Source organism: Microtus ochrogaster, linkage group LG4 (assembly GCF_000317375.1).
Source record: "Microtus ochrogaster isolate Prairie Vole_2 linkage group LG4, MicOch1.0, whole genome shotgun sequence".
NCBI classification, from domain to species: Eukaryota; Metazoa; Chordata; class Mammalia; order Rodentia; family Cricetidae; genus Microtus; species Microtus ochrogaster.
The window spans coordinates 62,723,265-62,735,207 of NC_022030.1; the positions used below are offsets into that span (position 1 = coordinate 62,723,265).

The 11,943-nt window shown below is 49.7% G+C and overlaps 1 protein-coding gene across 2 annotated transcripts in view; it reads right to left on the reverse strand.

Annotated features, from left to right (window-relative positions):
- Positions 1-11,943, reverse strand: part of Sh3bp4 (SH3 domain binding protein 4) — an 80,549-nt gene that overhangs the window by 18,484 nt on the left and 50,122 nt on the right. The gene's annotated exons all lie outside the window — the stretch shown is intronic.

The window sequence follows — 11,943 nt, forward strand, 5'->3', positions numbered from 1 at the left end:
GCAGACCCTAACCCAGGACTGATGGTCAAGTAATAGCAATGGCAAAGAGTTGACTTCAATGCGTGAGTTTGGCAACATCTCTAACAGAAGCCTGCCTCAGCGGGCCACCATCAGCCACGGCTAGCCCACGGCACTGAAAGGAGACAGACAAATTTGATTCCCACACAACTGGGTCCTTACAGCATGCCTTGAGTTCCTCATGGCTCAATACTCTATTTTGAAGATGACTGGAAATGGGGGCCCTGCCGCAGGTGTGAGGTTCTCACACCCACTCTCTATAACAAGGTGATACTTTGTGCTCACCACAGACAGATACTGGGGTTCAACCTGAAGGTCAGAAAAGCAAAGCAGTCAGCCACTGGTTCTTATCTCTATCTTAATCCGAAATGGTGAGCCTGCCTCCAGGAATCTCAGAAGGAGACTGTCTGTGAGCTGTCTCCTCTCTTTTTATAATTCTCTCTAGTTCTGGGATTAAAGGCGTGCACTACTGGGATTTGAGGAATGCACTGCCCAGTTTCTATGGCAAACTAGTGTGGTTATGGGATTAGAGGTGTGTGTTACCACTGCCTGGTCTGTAAGGCTGGCCAGTGGGGCTGTTTAACTCTCTGATCTTCAGGCAAGCTTTATTTATTAAAATACAAGTGAAATATCACTACACACTCCCCACTCAAAGGCCCCATGTAGTAAACGAGCAGGCTCTGCTTCCATCTCCGGCTGACAGGGTGACCGGTACACAACCTGAATCCTATTCAGCCCTGGTGTTTGCGTCTGTCTCCTGGGGTTAAAACCCCATAAAGTAGACTTGTTTTTTTTTTTTTTTTGACCATACATGATGCTTCACATGGAATGATGGGGAACAGAAGGCAAGGGCTCAGGGAACGCCACTTACCAGCACCAAGCATCCAGGGACCAGTGGCCAGTACTCCAAGAAAGGCTTCCGGGTTCCCACCCACTTTAAGACTCCAGAAGATGACTGCTTCATAGCTCTCTGAGCCAAAAACTCAGTGTCATTTATGGACACTGGGAAAAAAATCAGAGGCTCGGGGTGTGGGCTGTCACTTCAGGCATGGGTTGGAGCCCATATATAACCTGAGCTTGCCGGAGAGACTTTCCAACTGCACAGTGCCAAGTGTCCCCTAAGGGTGGGGCGCCTAAACAGAGGCAGTTGACTATACAACCAATGTGGAAGGGAAGGTGAGGTCAGGGGTCGTCTACTGGCTGTGACAGCTGATAGCAGACTTGGTTTGTCTCGTAGATGCTGGTGCAGCCAGAGCTGCTCTGAGTACCCCATACAAAAGACAGGCAACACATTGGCTCTTAATCCGCTCTAGGGACACAGGCATTTAGTACTTGTGCCGGCTTTCCTCATGTCTAACATGTCCCTCCAACGACAGAAATGACTGGGCCATTTCTGCCATCCCTCCTCCCTTACTCTTTTTAAGAAGGGGTCTTATGGACTGCCCCACTCCTAGCCACAAGAACCGATTTTATCGAGGGTTAAAGAACAAAGCCCAGAAGGAAAAAAAGGGGCACAGCGCTGAGCTCTGAGGCAACCTCTTGGTTTCAGAAAGCTACGGGCAGAACCTTATGTGGGCTCCCACACAAACCGTCTGGGATGAGATGGGCCATAGGAGCTGGAGCTCAGTACAGCCCTGCTCAAAAGTACCTGGAGCCTGGAACTGGATCAAGGGTAGGTCCTGGAGTGCCCAGTCAAGAACAGCACGCAAAGCAGGTGGGGACCAGGGCTGGATGGGTCAGTTACGTCTTTCCCTGGGGTCTTTCGGGATTTAAATGAGAAATGTCTCCTAGAGGCTTCAGTATTTGAATGCTTGGCCCCCAGTTGGCAGCCCTGTTTGGGGGGGCTTTAGGTGATGCAGGAAGTACATCACCAAGGGTGGGTTTGAGGATTAAAAGGCTCCTGGTACTTCCACTTCATTCTCTGCGTTTGTGCTTGTGGTTCAACATGGGAGCTCTCAGCTTTCCTGCGCCTGCTACTGCGTCTGATGCTTGCTTGCTGTCATGCCTCCCTGCCATGATGAACTCTTAGCCCTCTGGAGCCGCGTAAGTCGAAATACATCATTTCTCCCATATGCTGTTTTTGGTTGTGGTGTTTAATCACCGCCACCGAAAAGAGACTGACACTCCTGGCTGGGAACCGTCAAGCGATGCAGCTGAGAAAAACACTGTTTCCTTTGGGAATGGTTATGTGGGTTTAGGAAAGCTGGATGCTGCTGGCCAGGCGCAGGAGCAGAGGACAGTATTGAGGGATCGGCTGGATGGCCTTGCTGCTCCCAAAATCTTGAGCAGAGGAACAACTTACACAGAGGTACCGGGATATTTTTGAGTGGGCATCTTTATCGGGGTGGACCAGGGGTGGACACCAGGGCATGGTATCTACAAGGCCGAGGCTCTGGAGGTTCCCCACAATCACCACGAAGGACACAGAGGTCAGTGGAAAACACAAGCGATGGATACAGAAAAGTGGTCCGGGACCCTCTCATGACCATCAGATCCAGGCCTCAGTGGCACAGTGTTCTAAGAAGACGAATCATGGTTGTCTCTAATGGAGGGGACACACTAGTGCCCTGAGCCCGGGAGAGAGACAAAAGGGACGGCCGCAGTTACACAGAGACCAGCACGATATAGAAAACGATGACACCCTCAGAGGCGACATTCAAGAGACAGATAAGTCACCACCTATGGGTGCCCCATCAGATGGAGAAGCCAAGCTCGGAAGTGTGAACACCGGTACTCGGACATGCCTTGTATTCAAACTGGGCACCAGTGGGCTCACTCACACACAGCCCCCACCTTTTCCACAGAGCAGGGGACCTTTGTCCTATGGTAAAAAAAAAAAAAAAAATCCTAAGAAGGTCAGTTTTTCCCCCTCCAGTGATAGCCCATCCTTGAATCAGATCCTGGCACTGTCAATACCACACTGAGTGGTCCTTTGAGGACATTTTCTTCGAGCTAAGTGAGAGGGCAGTTGGTCCCTCTGGACTTGCCTGGACGCGTTTCTCCTCCTTCCTCGAGGGACAGTCCAGACAGGTGGAATGTGAAGCCCTTCTTTTTACCAACTCTATGGCTCTGTGCCAGGCACACAGAGAAAATGGTAGCTGCAAGCGCCCAGAGTTACCCTGCACCCTGTACCCATTGCCCAGAAGATGGGTCCTTGCTCCCATCGCTACCGGTGAATGCACTAATTTCCCCCTACCTGGGCTTCTCACTGTCCTGGCCTGACCCTCCTCGTGCTGACAAGGCATGAGTACCAACCCTCCGTCTCTCACTCACCTTGCGGAAGCAACTGCTCTCAGGAGTCCTTGTGACAGCCTCAAGGCTGGCCACTGTTTCCTTAGCCTTACAGCCAGTGCTGTGGGCTTTACCGATTCTTCACCATCTGTCCTTGAGGGAGTCTCGTTTCCTCTCAAGTCACGCCATCTCATTCCCTCCAACCTCTGGGAGTTATTTCTGGTCTCGAAGGAGGCCAAGTCGGCTTTCCCAGCCCGGCATGCTAAGCCCTTCTTGGGTTTGTCTCACCTTCACTGCCAGGCTTGCGGCCTGCCTCCTTCTACTGCACACCCATCCCGACTACATTGGGACCTGCTGCTTCTCAGGCCTGCCTAGAAGTTGCTCTTTCATTTTTCATTTCAGGACCAAATGAAAACCATGATGGCTTATCTGGGCTTTCGAGAAGCCAGGCTTCTCTGTATCCCCCTCCCTCTTGGCTCCACCCACTTCCCCAGGAATCTGCAATTTCTAGGTGACTCATGGGTACTAGCTCTCATCAGATCAACCCAGTTAACCAATGTCCTCAGGCCTCTCCCCCCACCCCCAGCTATTACCATTTTCAAACTGTTTATTTACACTCTGGGCCCTTCAAGGCTCAGGTGGACGTGGCTAGGCTCCCATTCAACACCCTATCTTGGGTACAGGACCACATAGGTGTCTAGGGTTTCGTGGGTCTAAATCCAACCCAAAGGTGGCCTCACACCTTCCCCAGCTCTTACCTCCCACTGGCAGCTACACCCGACCAGCTAAACAGTCAGAGGACCCCCCATATCCCTCAATGACACACACACACACCCCTGCATTGTCAGGGAGTAACCTCCACCTGACCTGTCTCAGCACGGGCACACCACCTCGGCTCAGCTCAATTACAGAAATTGGCTCCTTCCCGCCAGGCTGGCTGCATCCTGTAGCCCACACCTCAACCAGCAGTGGGAGGCTCTCCGCCCTGCCTTCTGTGTTCTCAGGAGTGCTGACACCACCTCCAGGCACCACACTACCTGCCCTGCTCCCACCTGCCTCCACGGTCTCGCTCAAGTTCCCTTCCCACAACAGGATCCAGCATGCCAGCGTGTGCTGTTTGGAGGCCTGGAAGGTTCTCCCCAGGCACCCACTAGCCTATCCCCCATCCATTCAACCATCTATCTATCCATCTGTCCATCCATTCATCCACCCACCCACCCACGCAGGTATAACACCTGATCCACAGCAAGGGGGATGACTTCACCCACACTTCTCCTGTCCTTTTCTCATCACCACTAAAGTCCCAGTCTCCCTGAGCAAGGTGCCCACGGACACACAGACTTACTTGGGCTCTTTCTGTTCCTGCCGTAGGGAATTCCCAAGAGGATGGGGCAGAGGTATGTGGTGGGTATCCCGAATGACCTTTATAGAGCCAAGAGGCTGAAGTGATTTGATGACACACAGTGTGTTGAACTTGGGGTGACTTTCCCCCTAAACACTGACAGCCTGGCTGGGTGGGTACCTCGGAAGTAGTCAGACAACCAGGCTAAGCGAAAAAGACCCCTGCATTTCTCCAAAGAAAGATGCCTCCATTTCTCAGGCTCCTGGCATCCTTCTCCAGGGCAGCCTATGGCTGCTTACCCTCTAGGTCAGTCTCAGGACACCGGGAAGGGTAGGCAATGACTCCACCCCAACCTTCCAGGCGCTGCTTGGGTAAGGAGGCACCTTCTGTGAGGCTCACTCCTAACTACTGCGGTTTTCTTTCCTGTGTGCCAAGGCTGACTTGTTTAGAGACTAGACCCCGGGAGCTGGGAGGTTGGCACGTACTCTGCACAGACAGAACCGCTGACAGATCCTGCTGGCAGCCTCGGGCGCTCCGTGCCCTTCCTGATGCTGCCAGCTTGCTTCCCTGCACCTCCCAGTCACGGGATTTGCATGTGGTGCTCTTTCTGCCAACACCCTGGCTCCAGGAACAATGAAACAACCCAATCCAGAAAAGGCACCAAGATGGGGAGTGTCCTCAACTCACAGGACTGTGGGTGACTTGGGCAGAAACCAGGAATAGCAGGCGGGGAGCCAGCCAAGGCGGGAGGAAACCAGGGCATGAATGTTAGGCACCTCCCTCACAGATTCCGCTTGGATTAAGGTGGCCCACCTTTGACAACCACCTGCAGTCTGTGGAGCACTGGGCTCATTTCATCAGACTTTTCCCAGGTTTAAACGACAACAAAGGTATGAGTTTTGGTTTGTCCCTGTGACTTCCATCTCCTGGGTCCCCAAGAAGCAGTTGTACTGGAAAGTCACTTGGTTTCCTAGGAGTCACCCTGAGACTAAAAAACTACCATTGCCTTAATACCCTAGTATCTGGTCTTACAAGGAAGGCAAAGCCATGGGAATTTGCCTCCAAGCCTCGACCAGACTGGTCTAGGCACTGTCCCAAGTGGAGACAGCACAGCTCCAAGAAAGCGCTTCCTAGAGAAGCAGGTGAGGAGAACATGCTCCAAAGTTTCCTCCTGAGGGGCTCAACTCTGCCCGGGAGTATGGAAACCCTGCCCACAGCTTGGCAGACAGGCGTCTATTCCCACTTGCCACCTGTAGATAAAGCAAAGTGCTGCCCTGTGGCTTCCAGAGGGGGATCTGAGGACCCGACTCCTGTGCCAGCGCCTGTGTGTTGTGTTTCAGGCATACGAGAGTCAGCGTGGTAGGTCTGCAGCTACAGGAAGATTGTGCTCCGCCAGGGAGGGAGCGGGACAGAATGAAAGAGCAAGGCACGTGTGCCAGGCTGGTTCTGTCTCACGATCTAAAGAAGGGACGTCCTTCTCGTGGCCATGGCATAAAGTCACCATAGCAGACCGCTCAGCATCAGCTTCTAGAAAAAAAAGGGTCCTAAGACTCAGAGGAGAAGAACTGTGTCCCTTGGGGGCAGGGCAGTAACTTGCCCACACTCAAGGACTGCAGTTGGCTGTTTTTACTCTTTTTCTCTTACTCTTTTGGCTCGTTGGGGGGCCCACCACCCATCTCTCAAATAAATACACGGAGGCTCGTTCTTACCTACAAATGCCTGGCCTTAGCTTGGCCTGTTTCTAGCCAGCTTTTCTTAATTTAAATAATTCCATCTACCTTTGCCTCTGGGCTTCTACCTTTCTCTATTTTTTAATTTCTTTCTTCCTTGGTTGCTGGTTGTATAGCTGGCCCATGGAGTCCTCCTTTTCTTTCCAGAGTTCTCCTTCTATTTATTCTCTCTGCCTGCCAGCCCCACCCATCCTTTCTCCTGCCTCGCTATTGGCCATTCAGCAATATTAGACCCTCGGGTCTTTTAGACAGGCAAAGCAACACAGCTTCACAGAGTTAAACAAATGCAACACAAAAGAATGCAGCATACCTTTGTATTATTAAAACAAATGTTCCACAGCATAAACAAACGCAACACACCTTAAAACACTATTCCACAATGAAGGACCAACCCCGCAATGCTGAAGGATTCACCAGAGACTTGAAGGGGAGCCCAGGGGCCAGTGACAGTTGGGAAGCCTGGCTCACTTGCAGCGATGGAGACCAAACAGGCAAGAATGAGCTGGATCAGTGACAAAAATACAGAAAATTGAGTCGGGAGCATAGGATTGTGGTGGGGATCAAGAGTGCCACACTGATTGTGCCACAGTGGACAAAGCACCCCCCTTATGCCCCACGCTGCTGAAAACCTCAGGGTTTGGAGGCCAGCCAATAAGAGCGTAGCAATGCCTGTCGCCTAGAACCTCAGAGTCACTCATAGAACCAAGTCTGTGGTCTGTTCCGCTGTGCCATGTGGGTGACCAAGCCAGCGTGTGGTGTAGCTACCAGCAGATGGGGGATGAGGAGGGTCTTGTGACCGACCCACATTGCATACACTTCCAAGTTCTGATCTCCATTCAGTGGCCAGGAAGAAAAAGGCACAATTATCTCTGAAGTGTGGTTACAGCATTGAGGGATGTTCATTCATCTAACTTGAGATCAGACTCCATCTGACATGTCACTCAAGTCTGCAAGCCAGTAGGATGCATGATTTCCAACACTAGTGACAGACTTCCATATTGGAAAACAAGCAAAAAGCCAACCAAACAACCAAAATAGCTAGATGGAGCGACTTGTGCTTATAATCCAAGACATTGAGAGGCTGAGGCAGAATTCCAAGTTCAAGGCTGAATACAGCTACAGCTACATAGTGAGACCCTGTCTCAAAAAACAAAAATCAGACCACCACATATGTGTAATTTAATAGCACTTCTTAAATACATCAGTCCAGTGGTTAAGAGGGCTTGCTGCTCTTGCAGAGGGCCCAGGTTTGGTTCACAGCATCTCAGCTGGATGGCCTATAAGAACCTGTAATGCCAGCTTCCACCTGTAACACCTTCTTGAGGCCTCAGGAGAATTACACATGTGGCATTCTCTCACAGACCACACACATGAACATAAATAAAAATGTTAAAATTTTTAAAAAAAAAAAACCCTCCCCACACCGACAGTTGGCTTTGTTCTAAGGATGCTTTCTAAGTCTACCCAGGCAGATTAAAAACATCTTTTCTACTATCCCCTCCTCATGGAATTCTCAGGATGGTCTTAGGTAGTACTCTGAGAAGCTCAGGGATGGCCAGTCTGCCCACCTCACAAGTGAGGGAGCCCAGGCTTGGCCATATTGGAAGGGGTGTCTCTGAAGCTAACGGGGAGGCAGCTACCTTACGCAGTCCTGAATCTCCTGCGTGTCCCCAAGGGCAGTCCACATGCTCCATGTTCGAGACTTAAGTTCAGGACACACATTTAATTCCAGGGGCACAAAGCGGAAGTCATCACACCCCAAGCAGATCCATGGCAGTCCACTACAGTTGTCTCTGCAAAAAGCCAGGGTAGAGGGCAGAGTTGTGCCCTCCAAATGGAGCATGAGAAAAAAACCCCACATGCACTACACTGCCCGATGCACACGGAGGTGCTGCTCCGGCAAGGTAAGGACAGGACGCCCTAGGGCTCCCTCCTTAGCCTCAGTTATTACTAAACTAGTGTCTGCCTCCGGCCAGAAGGACTCCGCCAACATGTCACCTACCAGCTTTACTAAGTGGCTAACATTGAGTTAGGTCTACGTGATACATGCCTGTATTCACAGCATCAGGGAGGCTGAGGCAGGAGAATCACCTCACATGCAGAGGTCAGCCTGGGATACAGTGAGACCCTGGCTCAGAAAGAAAGAAAAAGAAGGACCATTTAGCGTAGTGAGCAAGTGATACAATTCCTGCGATGGAAGCAGATTTCTCCCCCTGGGGAGCAAGTGCCCATGAATCAATCCCTGACCAGCTAGAGCAATGAACCAATTAGAAACCGGGGCTTTGCAAAGGCTTATTTGGGGAAACGGAGAAGCGCAGAGCTCTTGTCCCCCCAGCATTCTATGGCTCCTCCATCTATTTGCCCTCAGGAAATTAAGGCTAGAGCTAAAGTGTTCCAGATGCTGTGGAAATGGGAGTCCTTAAGCACCCAGCATGAGTGGGGGAAGGGGGAGGGGAGGAGGTAGCAGCGTATCTCTTTAAGAGTACCATTATTATGCATCTCCTTAGAATTGCTCAAAGAACCAAAAATCAATACAATGTAACACGAAAATAACCAGTAAATTTAATGGTAAGATCCTAATCTACTTCATTTTCAGAGGCGTACATCTGGCAGAAAAGGGAAATGTTGACCTTTGGTACAAGGGACATTCTCCTTTAATAATGTTAAATGTCTTTGTTTTCTTATTTTTGATCGTTTAAAGATGTATTTTATTAAGTCCCATTCCCGGTCCCTATCTCCAGCCTTGGCTTCTACAGGTCCTCTGGAACTTGGCAAAGCCACTTTCCCAGCACGGAGGCAGGTTGTCTGGCTGGTGAGTAGGTTCTGAACACTTCAAACTCTCTCATGACACCTGCGAAGGGAACGGACCCCGGGGGGGGGGGGACCCGAGGTACCCAGTTCTGGCACTGTGACCCAGGGTAGGTCAGTATGACGTTTTGTTTACACTCCCTGTTGCTTGCAACTCCACTACTTAGAAGATGGGGCTCCCTGAGTAAAGAGGACAACGTTAAGGCCCAGACTGAAAAGGTCTCAGAAGTGAGCCAGGCTGACCAAGCCAACAGCCTCATCTTCAGGTCTGCAGGAGCCTGACTACCATGGCCTGAAGCCTTATACCCGCTTCCAATTCTTGAAGTGACCCTGATACCTAATTTTACTGCATTTTGAATTATTTTTTTTTTCCTGCGCATGTGTGTGTAGGGGTACAGGATCTCATTCTGTAGTCCAGGCTATCCTTAAACACACAGTAGTTCTCCCGCCTCTACTTCCCAATTGCTGGGATGACAGTTGTGTGCCGCCACACCGGCTTTTAAATTATTTTCTCAGGACAGTTTCCTAGATGAGAAAAATGAAGACTTACCAAATGCTTTGTGGAAGGTTCTAGACATTTAAAACCTCTCAGCAGCGGCGGGAGTTCATTTCCCACTCTTCTGCAGCATTGAAGAAAGGCTCTAACCTACCAAGTAGGATCAGAATATCCAAGCTTGAGTCACTTTCCTTCACTGCCACCCAGAACTCAGATCATGACCTGTGATAGTGGCATTTGGTGACACTGTAGCATCAGGTTTCTGTCTGAACGGTGACAAGATGGCTTTGTGGTATGTGTCTCAGAACACACCATCATGTGCCTTTCTTCCTTCCTTCCAAAGATTTATTTATATGTGTTTACCTGCATGTATTGTATGTATGCATGCATGCATGCATGCATGCATGTATGTATGTATGTATGTATGTATGTATATACACACCATGTAGTACCTGAGGAGTCCAGAAGAGGGTGTCAGATTCCCAAATGATCCTAAGTTGCCACTGGGCCCTGGGAACTGAACCCAGGTCCTCTGCGAGCAGCCAGTGCTCTTAGCCTGTGAGCTGTTTCTCTGGCCCATTTACCACCCTACTGCTTGAGCTTCACCCACTGGCTGGCTTGCAGTCTGAATTATGCAAACGTATCAATCTGTCCTGCCTGGCTTTCCCTGGATGCACAGCACGGCCCCTCTTAATGGAAAATTTGATGAGCACTTCCATCTATTTCCTTTTACTTAAAAAATTGGTTTGTGTACTGACATTAATGTACAAAGAATTTATTTTGCTTCTCGGCGAGGAATGTCACAAAATTAATTAGCAAAGAACTGAGTAATTACTTCTACATGGTGTTCCTGAACAACATGTCCCTTACTGACTAATTCAATGTCACCGTCACACGCTTTAATGCATGCGGACATCTTGAGGGTCTGCACTGGAGCAGACTGCCAGTTTTTGTGATAATATCCTCTTATGGAATTGTGACAGAATTTCCAAGGGCCACCCTCCTGTAAAAATCATATGTACATTTCTTTTTATTTTAATCTATTTTTCCTTGACAAACTTTAGAATAATTTAATAAATTATTAAATGTACCAAATGTACCCTTGGCTGAGCATGCTCAAGGATCTGAAAATCAAGGCCAGTCTTGCCTAAACAGCAGGTCTGGGGTCAGCCTGGACTACATGAGACCTGTCTCAAAGAGCCAGCTCACTTTCTGTCCAGAACACATCTCAGGAACAGTTTAAACTGTATTTTGAAGTGTTTACTCCCACTGAGCACAGTTTTTTCCTCCTATATTTTCAGGGCAGTATTTCTGGAAAGCCAGTGGCTTCTGTGTCTACACACTACAAATTCAATAACTGAAGCCCTGCCTTAGAGAAACCGATGAACGGTAACAACGTGCACAGACCCTGTCTTGGTACCCTGGCCTGCCAGTCTGTCCTGTATGGCCATCCTTCCTTGACGTCCTCATCCATCGCAAATCAGCCTCCTCACTGGCACACAGATTCACCCTAGCTGGCTTTCTCCTAGTCTAGTCAATAACTGATTTAAAGTATTACATTTGAAGCTGTAATGTAAGGAAGTGTTAACTTGGGCAAGTTTGATACCAGCCTGGACTACACAGTGAGTTCTAATCACCCTGTCTCAAAACCCAAACCAAACAGACAAAATAGATGCATCGTACAGCTATCGTGGTGTGCGTTTCTAAGCAGGAATTGCAAGACGCCATTCTTTCTTTTAAAAATTCTACTCTTGGGGGCTGCAGAAATGACATAGAGGTGAAGAATGCTTACTGCTCTTCCAGAGGACATGGGTGTGGGCCCCAGCACCCACAGGGCAGCTCGCAATCATCTGTGGCTCTAGTTTTAAAGGATGTGTTGCCCTCTCTAGCCTCCATGAACACCACACACACACGGTGTACATATACACGCACAATCACATACTTACATATTAAAACTATGGCAAAACCCAAAACCTTGAAACTCCTCTTAGGCTGGGGAAATGTCTCAGTGTACAACCTAAGGTTGATCCTGGGTGAAGGACAGGACCAACTCCTGCGCCATGTCTTCTGACCCCCCACGAGTAGTGTATTGCTGAGCACCCTATGACTGGAGGTGGAAGCAGGGCCGACCTTTTAAACAATAAATCTCTAGAATCGGCTGGGCAGTGGTGGTGCATGCCTTTGTGCTTGGGAGGCAGAGGCAGGGGCATCTCTGTGAGTTCAAGGCCAGCCTCAACAGAGAGAGTTCCAAGACAGTCAGGACTGTTTTACAAAGAAACCCTGTCTCAGGGGGAAGGAAGGAGGGAGGGAGGGAGGGA